The sequence below is a fragment of the Camelus bactrianus genome, chromosome 15, assembly GCF_048773025.1.
Source record: "Camelus bactrianus isolate YW-2024 breed Bactrian camel chromosome 15, ASM4877302v1, whole genome shotgun sequence".
Classification (NCBI taxonomy): Eukaryota; Metazoa; Chordata; class Mammalia; order Artiodactyla; family Camelidae; genus Camelus; species Camelus bactrianus.
Genome location: NC_133553.1, coordinates 53,976,348 through 53,988,688, shown reverse-complemented (window position 1 = coordinate 53,988,688; position 12,341 = coordinate 53,976,348). Strand labels below are relative to the sequence as shown.

Below are 12,341 nucleotides of genomic sequence, written 5' to 3'. Positions count from 1 at the left end.
TCTCTTAACGTCTCAGTGGCCCTCTCTCATCCACATCAGTCTGGGCATACCGTCCTGGTCCCTCCATCTCCTCCTCCCCTCTCTCCTTAACCCCTAGCATAGCTGGGTCTGAAACACTGCCTCTCATTCTCCCTACTGCATTGCTGCAAGCAGTTGTCTTTTACTGTTGAGATTCTGCCTCAGCATTGTTTTATTTCTTCTCCCAGATGAATTGGAGTATGGAAAGGTCAGGAGATAAGATGGTGAGGAGGGTGGGGAAGCAAAAGGAATGAGGAATACCATGAAGCTCTACTTGTAATTTTTTTTATCAAAGTATAATTGACTTAAATACTGTACTGGTTTTAGGTGTACAGCTTAGTGATTCAATATTTTTGCAGATTATACTCCATTATAGGTTATTATAAGATAATGGCTATACTTCCTTGTGCTGTACAGTAAGTGCTTGTTATCAATTTTACACATAGTAGTTTGTGTCTGTTAATCTCATACCCCTATATAGCCACTCCCCTCTTCCTCTCCTGTTTAGTAACTACAAGTTTGTCTTGTATATCTGTGAGGCTGTTTCTCTTTAGCATATAAGTTCATTTGTATTTTTGAGATTCCATGTATAAATGATATCATACAGAATTTTTCATTATCTGATTTCACTAAGCATAGTAGTCTCTAGGTCCATCCATGTTGCTGCAAATGACAATATTTTATCCTTTTTATGGCTGAATAGTACTCCATTGTGTGTGTGTGTGTGTGTGTGTGTGTGTGTGTGTGTGTGTACACATACACATATACATATACATATATAATATATACACACACACACACACACAACTTCTTAATCCAGTTGTCTGTTGATGGGCACTTGGGTTTCTTCCATGTTTTGGCTATTGTAAACAGTGCAGCTATGAACAGTGGGGTAAAAGATATTTTCAAATTAATGTTTTCATATTTTCTGGATATATACCCAGGAGTGGAATTGTTGGATCACATGGTAGTTCAATTTTTAGTTTCTTGAGAAACCTCCATACTGCTTTCAATAGTGGCTGCACCAATTTACATTCCCACCAATAGTGGACAGGTGTTCTCATTTCTCCATATCCTCACTGACATTTGTTATTTGTAGACTTCTTGGTGATAGCCATTCTGACAGGTGTGAAGTGATAGCTCATTGTTGTCTTGATTTGCCTTTCTGTAATAATTAGTGACACTGAGCATCTTTTCATGGGCATGGTAGTCATTTGTATGTATTCTTTGAAATAATGCTTATTCAGGTCCTCTGCCCATTTTATGACTGGGTTATTATTTATTTATTTAATTATAGTTGATTTATGATATTGTGTTAGTTTCAGGTGTACAGCATAGTGATTCCATTTTTCTTTTTTGCAGAGTATATTCCATCATAGGTTGTTACCAGATACTGAATAGATATTCCTGTCCTATACAGTAGTAAATTCTTCTTATCTGTTGTATATATAGTAGCTTGTATTTGTTGATCCCATACTCCTAATTTGTCCCTCTTCCCCCTCCCCTTTAGTAACTGTAAGTTTGTTTTCTGTGTCAGTGAGTCTTTTTGTATATAGATCCATTTGTATTATTTTTTTTTATAATTCCACTTGTCAGTGCTATCATATAGTATTTGTCTTGCTCTTCCTATTTAGTTAAGCATAATATTTTCTAGGTCCAGCCATGTTGTTGAAAACAGAAATATTTAATTCTTTTCTATGGCTGAGTAATATTCCATTTTGTATTTGTATACCAATTCTTCTTAAGCCAGTCATATGCATTGCTATAAACATTGAGGTGAATGAATGTATTTTCTCAAATTAGAGTTTTCATTTTTCCAAATCTGTACACAGAAGTGGGATCACTGGAATATGGTAGGTCTATTTTTAGTTTTTTAAGGAAGCTCCATACTGTTCTGCATAGTGACTGGACCAAGTTACATTCTTATCAACAATGTAGGAGGGTTCCCTTTTCTCCACACCTTCTCTAGCATTTATTATTTGTGGACTTTTTGATACTAGCCATTCTGACTGGTGTGAGGTGGTATCTCATTGTAGTTTTTATTTGCATTTCTCAAATAATCAGTGATGCTGAGCATCTTTTCATGTGCCTGTTGGCCATCTGTATGTCTTCTTTGAGAAAAATGACTACTTAGGTCTTCTGTCAACTTCTTGATTGGGTTGTTTGGTTTTTAGATACTGAGTTGTATGAGTTGTTTTTTTATTTTGGATACTAATCCCTTGTTGTTTACATCATTTGTAAATATTTTCTCCCATTGCGTAAGTTGTCTTTTAGTTTTGTTGATGGTTTCTTTTGCTGTGCAAAAGCTTTTAAATTTTATTAGGCCCCATTTGTTTATTTTTGCTTTTATTTCTTTCACCTCTGGAGACTAAGAAAATATTGTTGTGATTTATGTCAGAGAATGTTTTGCCTGTGTTCTCTTCTAGGAATTTAATGATGTTGTGTCTTGTATTTAGGTTTTTAAACCATTTAGACTAAGTTTACTTTTGTATATGGTATGAGAGAGTGTTCTAATTTCATTGATTTACATCAGGGTGCCCAGCTTTCCCAACACCACTTGTTGAAGAGACTGTATTTTCTTCATTGTATATTCTTGCCTCTTTGTCATAGATTAATTGACTGTAGGTGCATGAGTATTTCTGGGCTCTGTTCTCTTCTATTGATTTATATGTTTTTGTGCCAGTATGATACTGTGTTGGTCACTGTAGCTTCTGTAGTATAATCTGAACTCTAGAAGCAAGATACATCCAGCTTTGTTCTTTTATCTTGAGATTGCTTTGCCAATTCGCAGCCTTTGTGATTCCATATAAATTTTGGGATTATTCTAGTTCTGTGTAAAATGCCATGGGTATTTTCATAGAGATCGCATTAAATCTGTAGATTGCTTAGATTAAATCTGTAGATTGGGTAGTATGGACATTTTAACAATATTAATTCTTCCAATCCAAGAGCATGGGGTATCTTTCCATTTCTTTGAATCATTTTCAGTTTACTTTATGTTTTACAGTTTTCAGCGTATAATCTTTCACCTCCTTTGTTAACTTTGTTCCTAGGTATTTTTTTAACACAATTTTAAATGGAATTTTTGTTTTTTTACTTTCTGATATTTCATTATTAGTATAAAGAAATAATATATTTCTGTATATTAATTTTGTATCCTGCTACTTTGCTGAATTTATTTATTCTAATAGTTTTGGGGGTGGTGACTTTAGGATTCTTTCTATAGAGTATTGTGTCTTCTGCAAATAGTGACAGTTTTACCTCTTCATTTTCAATTTGGATACTTTTTATTTATTATTTGATTGCTGTGGCTAAGACTTCCAATACCATATTAAATGCAGTAGTGAGAGTAGGCGTCTTTGTCTTGTTCCTCAGTTTACTGGGAATGCTTTCAGGTTTTTCACTCTTGAGCACGACTGGGTATGGGTTTTGTTTCAAATGGCCTTTATTATGTTGAGATTTGTTCCCATTGTACCCATCCTGGTGAGAGTTTTTATTGTGCATAGATGCTGAATTTTGTCAAATGCTTTTTCTGTATTTATTGAGATAATCAAGTTTTTTTTGGTCTTTCCCTTTATTAAGGTGGTACATCACATCGACTGATTTGCATATGTTGAACCATTTTTGTGACCCTGAAATGAATCCAACTTCATCATCATGTATGATCCTTTTTTAAAAATCTTTTTTTATTAATTGAAGTATAGTCAGTTACAATGTGTGATTTTCTGGTGTATAGCATAATGTCCCAGTCGTGTGTGTGTGTGTATATATATGTATATATATATATATATATATATATATATATATATATATATACACACATGTATTCGTTTTCATATTCTTTTTCATTAAAGGTTATTACAAGGTGTTGAATATAGTCCCCCATGCTATATAGAAGAAATCTGGTTTTTATCTATTTTTATATATAATGGTTATTATTTGCAAATCTCAAACTACCAAATTAATCCCTTCCCATGCTCTATCTCCTGGTAACTATAAGTTTGTTTACTATGTCTATGAGTCTGTTTCTGTTTTGTAGAGGAGTTCATTAATGTCCTTTTTTCTTTCTTTTTTTTAGATTCCACATATGAGTGATATATGGTATTTTTCTTTCTCTTTCTGACTTACTTCGCTTAGAATGAAGATCTCCAGGACCATCTATGTGGCCATAAATGGCATTATATTATTCTTTTTTTTAATCACTGAGTAGTATTCCATTGTATAAATATACTACAGTTTCTTTATCCAGTCATCTGTCAGTAGACTTTTAGGTTGCTTCCATGTCTTGGCTATTGTGATAGCTCATTGTAGTTTCGATTTGCATTCTTTGATAATTAGCTGTATTGAGCATTTTTTTCATGTGCCTATTGGCCATTGATATATCTTCCTTGGAAAACTGCTTGTATAGGTCTTCTGTCCATTTTTGGATTGGGTTTATTTTTTTACTTATTAAATTGTATGAGTTTATATATTGTGGAAATTAAACCTTTGTCAGCCACATCATTTGCAAATATTTTCTCCCATTTCATAGGTTATTATTTTGTTTTACTTATGGTTTCCTTTGCTGTGCAAAAGCTTACAGGTTTAATTAGGTCTTATCTGTTCATTTTTCCTTTTATTTCCATTGCCTGGGTAGGCTGCCCTAAGAGGACATTGCTAAGATTTATGTCAGAGAATGTTTTGTCTATGCTTTCTTCTAGGAAGTTTAGAGTGTCATGTCTTATATTTAAATCTTTAAGCCATTTTGAGTTTATTTTTGTGTATAGAGTGAGGGAGTGTTCTAACTTTATTGATTTGCATGTTGCTGTCCAGTTTTCTCAACACCACTTGCTTAAGAGACTGTCTTTATTCCATTGTATATTCTCGCCTCCTTTGTTGAAGATTAATTGACCAAAAGTCTCTGAGTTTATTTCTGGGCTCTATTCTGTTCCATTGATCCATATGTCCGTTTTTTGTGCCAATACCATGCTGTTTTGATTACTGTAGCTCTGTAGTAGTGTCTGAAGTCTGGGAGGATTATTCCTCTAGCTTTGTTCTTTTTCTTCAGTATTTCTCTGGCAACTCTGGGTCTTTTGTGATTCCATATAAATTTTAGGATTATTTGTTACAGTTCTGTGAAGAATGTCCTGGGTAATTTGATAGGGATCACATTAAATCTGTAGATTGCTTTGGGCAGTATGGCCATTTTAACAATATTGACTCTTCCTAATCCAAGAGCATGGGCTATCTTCCCATTTCTTTAAGTCGTCTTTAATTTCCTTAATCAATGTTTTGTAGTTCTCCATGTACAATTCTTTCACCTCCTTGATCAGATTTATTCCTAAGTATTTTACTGTTTTGGATGCAATTTTAAAAGGGATTGTTTCTTTATTTTCTTTTCCTGCTAATTCATTGTTAGTGTAAAGAAATGCAACTGATTGCTATATGTTAATCTTGTATCCTGCTACCTTGCTGAATTCTTTTATTAGCTCTAGTAGTTTTCTTTTTTAAAATTTTTTTTATTTTTTAGGGGGGAGGTAATTAGGTTTACCTATTTATTTTTAGAGGAAGTCCTGGGGGTTGAACCCAGGACCTTATGGATGCTAAGCATGCGCTCTACCACTTGAGCTATACCCTCCCCCAAGCTCTAGTAGTTTTTGTGTGGAGATTTTAGGGTTGTTTATTCATTATATATATACACACACACACACACACACACACACACACACACACACACACACACAAACACATATATATATAGAGTCAGTTTATAATGTTGTGTCAATTTCTGGTATACAACATAATGCTTCATTCATACTTGAACATACATATATTTGTTTTCACCATAAGTTACTACAAAATATTGAATATAGTTCCCTGTGCTATACAGTATGAATTTGTTATCTATTTTATATATATTAGTATCTGCAAATCTCAAACTCCTAATTTATCCCTTCCCACCCCCTTCCCTACCAGTAACCATAAGTTTGTTTTCTATTTCTGTTTTGTAAATAAGTCTGTTTGTCTCTTTTTTTTTAAGATTCCACATAAAAGTGATATTATATGGTATTTTTCTTTCTCTTTCTGACCTGCTTCACTTAAAATGACAATCTCTAGGTCCGTCCATGTTGCTGCAAATGGCATTATTTTATTATTTTTTATGGCTGAGTAGTACTCCATTGTATAACTATACCACGACTTCTTTATCCAGTCATCTATCAGTGGACATTTAGGTTGCTTCCGTGTCTTGGCTATTGTAAGTAGTGCTGCTGTGAACATTGCAGTACATGTATCTGTCTAAATTAAGGTTCCCTCTGTATATATGCCCAGGAATGGGACTGCTGTATCATATGTAAGTCTATTTTTAGTATTTTGAGGAATCTCATAGTTTTCAATAATGGCCGCACCAAACTACATTCTGTATAGTACCATGTCATCCACATGTAGTGAAATTTTACCTCTTCTCATCCAATTTGGATCCCTTTTATTTCTTTATCTTGCCTGATTGCTGTGGCTAGGACTTCCAAAACTGTGTTGAATAGAAGTGGTGAGAGTGGGCATCCTTGTCTTGTTCCCAGATTTTAGTGGGAAGGCTTTCAGCTTTTCACCATTGAGTATTATGCTGGCTGTGGGTTTGTCATAAGTAGCATTTATTATGTTGAGATATGTCCCCCCATACCCACTTTGGTAAGAGTTTTTTTTAAATCATAAATATGTATTGAATTTTATCAAATACTTTTTCTGCATCTGTTGAGATGATCGTATGATTTTTGTCCTTTCTCTTGTTAATGTGTTGTATCACACTGATTGATCGTCTATGTTGTACCATCCTTATGTCCCTGGGATGAATCCAACTTGATCATGGTATATGATCTTTTTTATGTGTAGTTGATGTTGTTGGATTCTGTTTGCTGATATTTTGCTGAGGATTTTTGCTTCTATGTTCATCAATGATATTGGCCTATAATTTTCTTTTTTGGTATTGTCTTTGTCTGGTTTTGGTATCAGGGTGATGGTGGCTTCATAGAATGAGTTTGGGAGTATTCCCTCCTTTTCAATCTTTTAGAAGAGTTTGAGAAACATCAGTATGAGTTCTTCTTTGTATGTTTGGTAGAATTCCCCAGTGACGCCATCTAGATGGTCCTGGACTTTTGTTTCATGTGAGGCTTTTCATTGCTGATTCTATTTCATTTTTAGTGATTAGGCTGTTCAGTTGATCTATTTCTTCCTGATTCAGTCTTGGTGGACTGTATATTTCCAGAAACTTGTCTATTTCTTCTAAATTGTCCAGTTTGTTTCCATATAGTTGTTCATAGTATTGTCTTACGGTTTTTTGTATTTCTGTAGTATTGGTTGTAATGCGTATGATCCTTTTCATGTATTGTTGGATTCATTTCGCTAATATTTTGTTGAGGAATTTTACACCCATATTTATCAAAGATATTGGCCTGTAAATTTTTTTCATAGTGTCTTTGTCTAGTTTTATTATCAGTGTGCTCATGGCCTCATAGAATGATTTGGGATTGTTCCTTCCTCTTCAATTTTTGGAAGAGTTTGAGAAGTATAGATACTAGTTCTTTAGATGTCTGTCAGAATTTCTCTGTAAAGTTGTCTGTTTCCTGGGACTTTTTTTTAAATTATTATAAATTCAACTTCACTTCTAGTGATTGATCTGTTAAAATCATCTGTTTCTTCTTGACTCAGTCTTGGAAGGTTGTATGTTTGTAGAAATTTGTCCATTTCTTCTACGTTTTTTAATTTGTAGGCATAAAATGTTGATAGTATTGTCTTAGGATTTTTTTGTATTTCTGTGGCATTGTTTGTTACGTCTCCTCTTTCATTTCTTATTTTGTTTATTTGAGTCCTCTCTCTTTCTTTGTGGTCAGCCTGGCTAAATGGTTTTCAGTTTTGCTTATCAAAAACCCAACTCTTTGTTTCTTCTTTTCTGTTGTTTGTATTTCATTTATTTCCTTTCTGATCTTTATTATTTCCTTCCTTCTGCTTATTTTCTCTTTCTTTGTTCTTGTTTTTCTAATTCTTTTAGGTGGTAGTTTAGGTGGTTTGTTTGAGATTTTCCTTGTTTCTTAAGGAAGGCCTGTTATCTCTATGAACCTCCCTCTTAAAACTGCTTTTGCTGCATCCCATAGATTTTGTAGTGTTTCCATTTTCTTCATCTCAAGGTATTTTCTGAAATGTGTTTGACTTCATCATTGACCCATTGGTTTTTTAGTAGCATGTAATGTCCTCATGTTTGTTCTTTTCCCATTTTCTTTCTGGTGTTGATTTCTAATTTCATTTTTATCCTTCTAAACTTATTGAGGCTTGTTTTGTGCCGTAGTATGTTATCTATCCTGGAGAATGTTCCATGTTCACCTGAAAAGAGTGTATATTCTGCTGTTTTTGGAATTAACACCCTGTAGCTCTCACTTAAGTCCAGCTGGTCTGTAGTGTCATTTAATACTACTGTTGTCTTATTGATTTTTCCATCTGGATGAGCTGTCCATTGATGTCAGTGTGGTGTTTAAAGTCCCCTACTATGATTGTATTGTCAGTTTCTCCCTTTATATGTGTTAGTATTTGCTTTGTATATTTACATGCACCTGTGTTCTGCACATATAAGTTAATGAGCGTGATAGCCTCTTACTGTATTAATCCATTTATCAGTATATAATGTCCTTCTTTGTCTTTTATTATAGTTTTTGTTTTAAAGTCTATTTTGTTTGATGTAAGTATTGCTATCCCCACTTTCTTATCATTTCATTTTGCTTGATATCTTTTTTCCTTCTCCTCACTTTGAGTCTGTGTGTCTTTCACCCCAAAGTGAGTTTTTTGTAGGTGGCATATTTCAGGTTCGTGGTTTTTTTTTTTTTAACCCAATCTGCCGCTCTGTCTTTACATTTGAGCATTTAGTCCATTGAAATCTAAAGTAATTATTGACAGGTATGTACATACTGCCATTTTAATCTTTATTTTCCAGGTTTTTTGTTTTTTGTTTTTTACAGTGCAGGTCTTTTATTTTCTTTACACCTTTCATGCCATGAATTCATAAGGAATGGGTTCCAACAGTTCAGGCTCCTTTCCATTGGTTCTCACAAAGTGGGCTTCTCTGGGTGGAGCAGGCTGGTGCTTCAGCTGAACCCATGTACCTTTCTCTTTGGCTTCCTTCTTTTTGTAATCATTTTCCCTCACTCGTTTAGTATGCTCAACACGCACATTAATTCTCTTGGCAAGAATCTTGCCCTTAACTTGTTTACAATAATGCCAACAGCATGCTGGGTAACATTGTAGACTCTTCCAGTTTTGCCATGGTAACATTTGTGGGGCATTCCTTTTTGAACAGTACCAGTTCCCTTGATGTCTACAATATCACCTTTCTTATAGATTCGCATGTATGTGGCCAAAGGAACAACTCCATGTTTCCTAAAAGGCCTCGAGAACATGTAGCAGGTGCCCCTCCTCTTTCCCTTTGTGTTCATCATTTTGATGAATTACTGCAAGATGGTGGTTCCGGCTGAAAGGAATTTTCCAGTTGTTTTTGAACTGATAGTCATGTAAGTTCAAATGCATTCTAAAAGAGCTACATTTTTACTCCCCTCCCCCAATTTTTCTTTTTGATGTCACATTTTACATCTTAAGCATATGTCTTAACTGTTTATTGTCATTATTGTTGCTTTTACAGATTTTTGTCTTTTAATCTGTGTGTTGGTTTAAGTGATACTCAATCCTTACTATATATTTGCCTTTTGGGATTTTCCCTTTCCTATGTATTCTTGCTTCTTTTCTATTTATAGAAGACCCTTCAGTATTTCTTTTAAGGTAGATTTAGTACCTACTTTATAGTTTTTGCTTGTCTAAGAAATTATTTCTCTCTCCTTCTATTCTAAATAATAATCTTCCTGGGTAAAATATCCTGAGTTGCAGGTTTTTCCCTTTCAAGACTTTGAATATATCATGCCACTCGCTTCTGGCCTGCAAAAAATCAGCTGATAGCTTTATGGGGTTCCCGTTGTATATGACTCTTTCTCTTGTTGCTTTTAGAATTCTCTTTTTATATTTAACTTTGGCGATTTTAATTATGATATGACTTGTGGGTCTGTTGAGGTTCATCTTGTTTGGGACCTTTTGTGCTTCCCTGTACCCAGATGTCTATTTCCTTCTAGTTTGGGAAATTTTCAGCCATAAATCATCAAATAGCTTTTTAGAAGTCTTACCTCCCTTGTTTCTTTCTGGAACCTCTGTAATACAAATGTTGGCATGTTTGATGTTATCTCAAAGATCTCATATGTTGCACTCATGTTTTTTCATTTGTCTGTGTGCTGTTCTGATGGGTGATTTCTATTACTCTGTCTTCCAGATCACTTATACATTCTTCTGTGTCATTTAGTCTATATTCATTGCTTCTCGCAGGCTTTTTATCTCAGATACTGAATAAATCTCTGATTGTGTCCTCTTTATAATTTCTAGTTCCATGTTAAAATGATTTGTGTTTGGATCAGTCTTCTTCCCTAATTCAGTCAGCATTATTATTACCAATATTTTGAATTATCTGTTTGGTAAATTGCTTATTTCTATTTCATTATTTTTTCAAAGGTTTTCTCTTGCTTTTTCAGTTGAGAGTAGTCCCTCTCCTTTTTCATGTTTAACTTTCTTTGTCTCTATGAATTGAGGTGAAACAGTTATCTATTTTGGTCTTGAAGGGGTGTTCTTATGTGGGAGTATACCTATGGAAACTGTGTGCCCAGGGCCTTTGCGGCAGGGCTGAATTCGATGTGGATGCCAGTCACGTCTTTCCTCAGGGAGTGCTGGCAGCTCTCACCTTGGTTGGGGGTGTGGCTGGTGATAGAGGAGCTAGAGCCCAGGAAGGGTGTGAGGCGAGACTTCTTCTCTACTCAGTGGCTGTAACTGACTTATCAGGAGTGGAGTCTACTGCCAAGTTGCTGAAATAGAAGACCTGAGGTTTGGGCTCAATTAGCTCTGTTCCCTTTAAGTGTGTGTTTTCCCTTCTCCCCACATTAGGGCCTGTGCCCCAAAGGAGGGAGGTTCTGAAGCAAGTGGAGCTCATGCATTTACAGAGGTCCAGTGTTCTGCCTGTATAGGCATCTGGGGCTTTGCTCAGACTTTGCCCCTGGTAGCATCTTTTCCCCTGTTGTGGCCACCCCAGATCTAGTGATAGACTACGGCATGGAGTGGACAGGGTGGGAGCGTTCACTTGGCTTGAGCTGGGACCTCTCTCTGCCATGCCTGGGGGGGCAAGCCAGCATGTATGTGCTCCTCAGAACTGGAATCTAGTCTTCTCCAGTCTTTCTGTCTGTCCCAGTGCTTTTCTGGCAGCCAAATGGGCTTGTCTCCTACAGCTAGGACTCCAGGACTGGGATACCCAGTCTGTGGTTTGACTTGCTCACTCCCCAGGGCAAGTGTTTGCCTGTGTAGTCTTCCTTTTCCTCTTGGTCCTCTGCCAGGGGCACAGGTCCTGACCCAATGCTTTCCTTCTCATCCTACCCAATTATGTGTGTATCTTTCATACAGTATTGGTTGTATAGGAATCCTTCTGACAGTTTCCAGTTAGTTTTCCATGAGGATTGTTCCATGTGTAGATGTATTTTTGATGTGTTTGTTGGAGGAGGTAAGCTCCACATCCTCTTACTCCACCATCTTGCCAATTTCTTTTTACTCTGTTACATAAAGATAACATAGACCCTCTCTTTTGTGATAGTAGTTAAAGGGATCAGTTATTTAATTATCTTGCAGTTTTCTACATCAGCAGACCAAATATTCAATTCATAACATTTGAAGTATGTAGTATTATTAAGTAGGATTTTGGGTAGTCAGTAACAGAATCCCAAATCAAAACCAATAGGGCAAATTTGGATCTCTCTGAGAGTCTGGAAGCTGGGTTGGATTCCAGACAAGGTATAGTCAGTGTTTCAGCTCCCTTTCTCCGCATTCTCTTGGCCCTACCCTTTGACGTGTGTATGCTTTCTCCTCAGGACGAATTCTCAATGACAGTCTACATGGCTGCATGCAGCAAACAGCTCTTCCTTAGCACACCTAACAAGAGAAAAAACATAAATAACCTCTCCCCTTCCCATGAAGTAAAATTTCTTCCCCAGGAACTTAGATGAGACTTGCTAAGTCATGTTGCCACAGTTGGGACTTAGCAATACATGGTAATGTGCTGATTGGGTGAAGATTGGCTTCCTGAACCGATTATTAGCAAGTAAAATAAGATTACCAAGATGGACTTTGAGTCTAGGCTATACAATCATCAGGATTCAGCTCTGGAGTTCGAAACAGCTTCTCCCACTTCTCTTGGACTGTGTGAAAGAGCAGTGTCTTTCTAAAGC

At 35.8% G+C, this 12,341-nt stretch overlaps 1 protein-coding gene and 1 pseudogene across 2 annotated transcripts in view; both read right to left on the bottom strand.

Moving 5' to 3' along the window:
- CCDC85A (coiled-coil domain containing 85A) overlaps positions 1 to 12,341 on the bottom strand; it is a 1,028,435-nt gene that overhangs the window by 422,632 nt on the left and 593,462 nt on the right. The gene's annotated exons all lie outside the window — the stretch shown is intronic.
- Positions 1 to 12,341, bottom strand: part of LOC105066559 (large ribosomal subunit protein eL21-like) — a 28,006-nt pseudogene extending 15,665 nt beyond the window's left edge.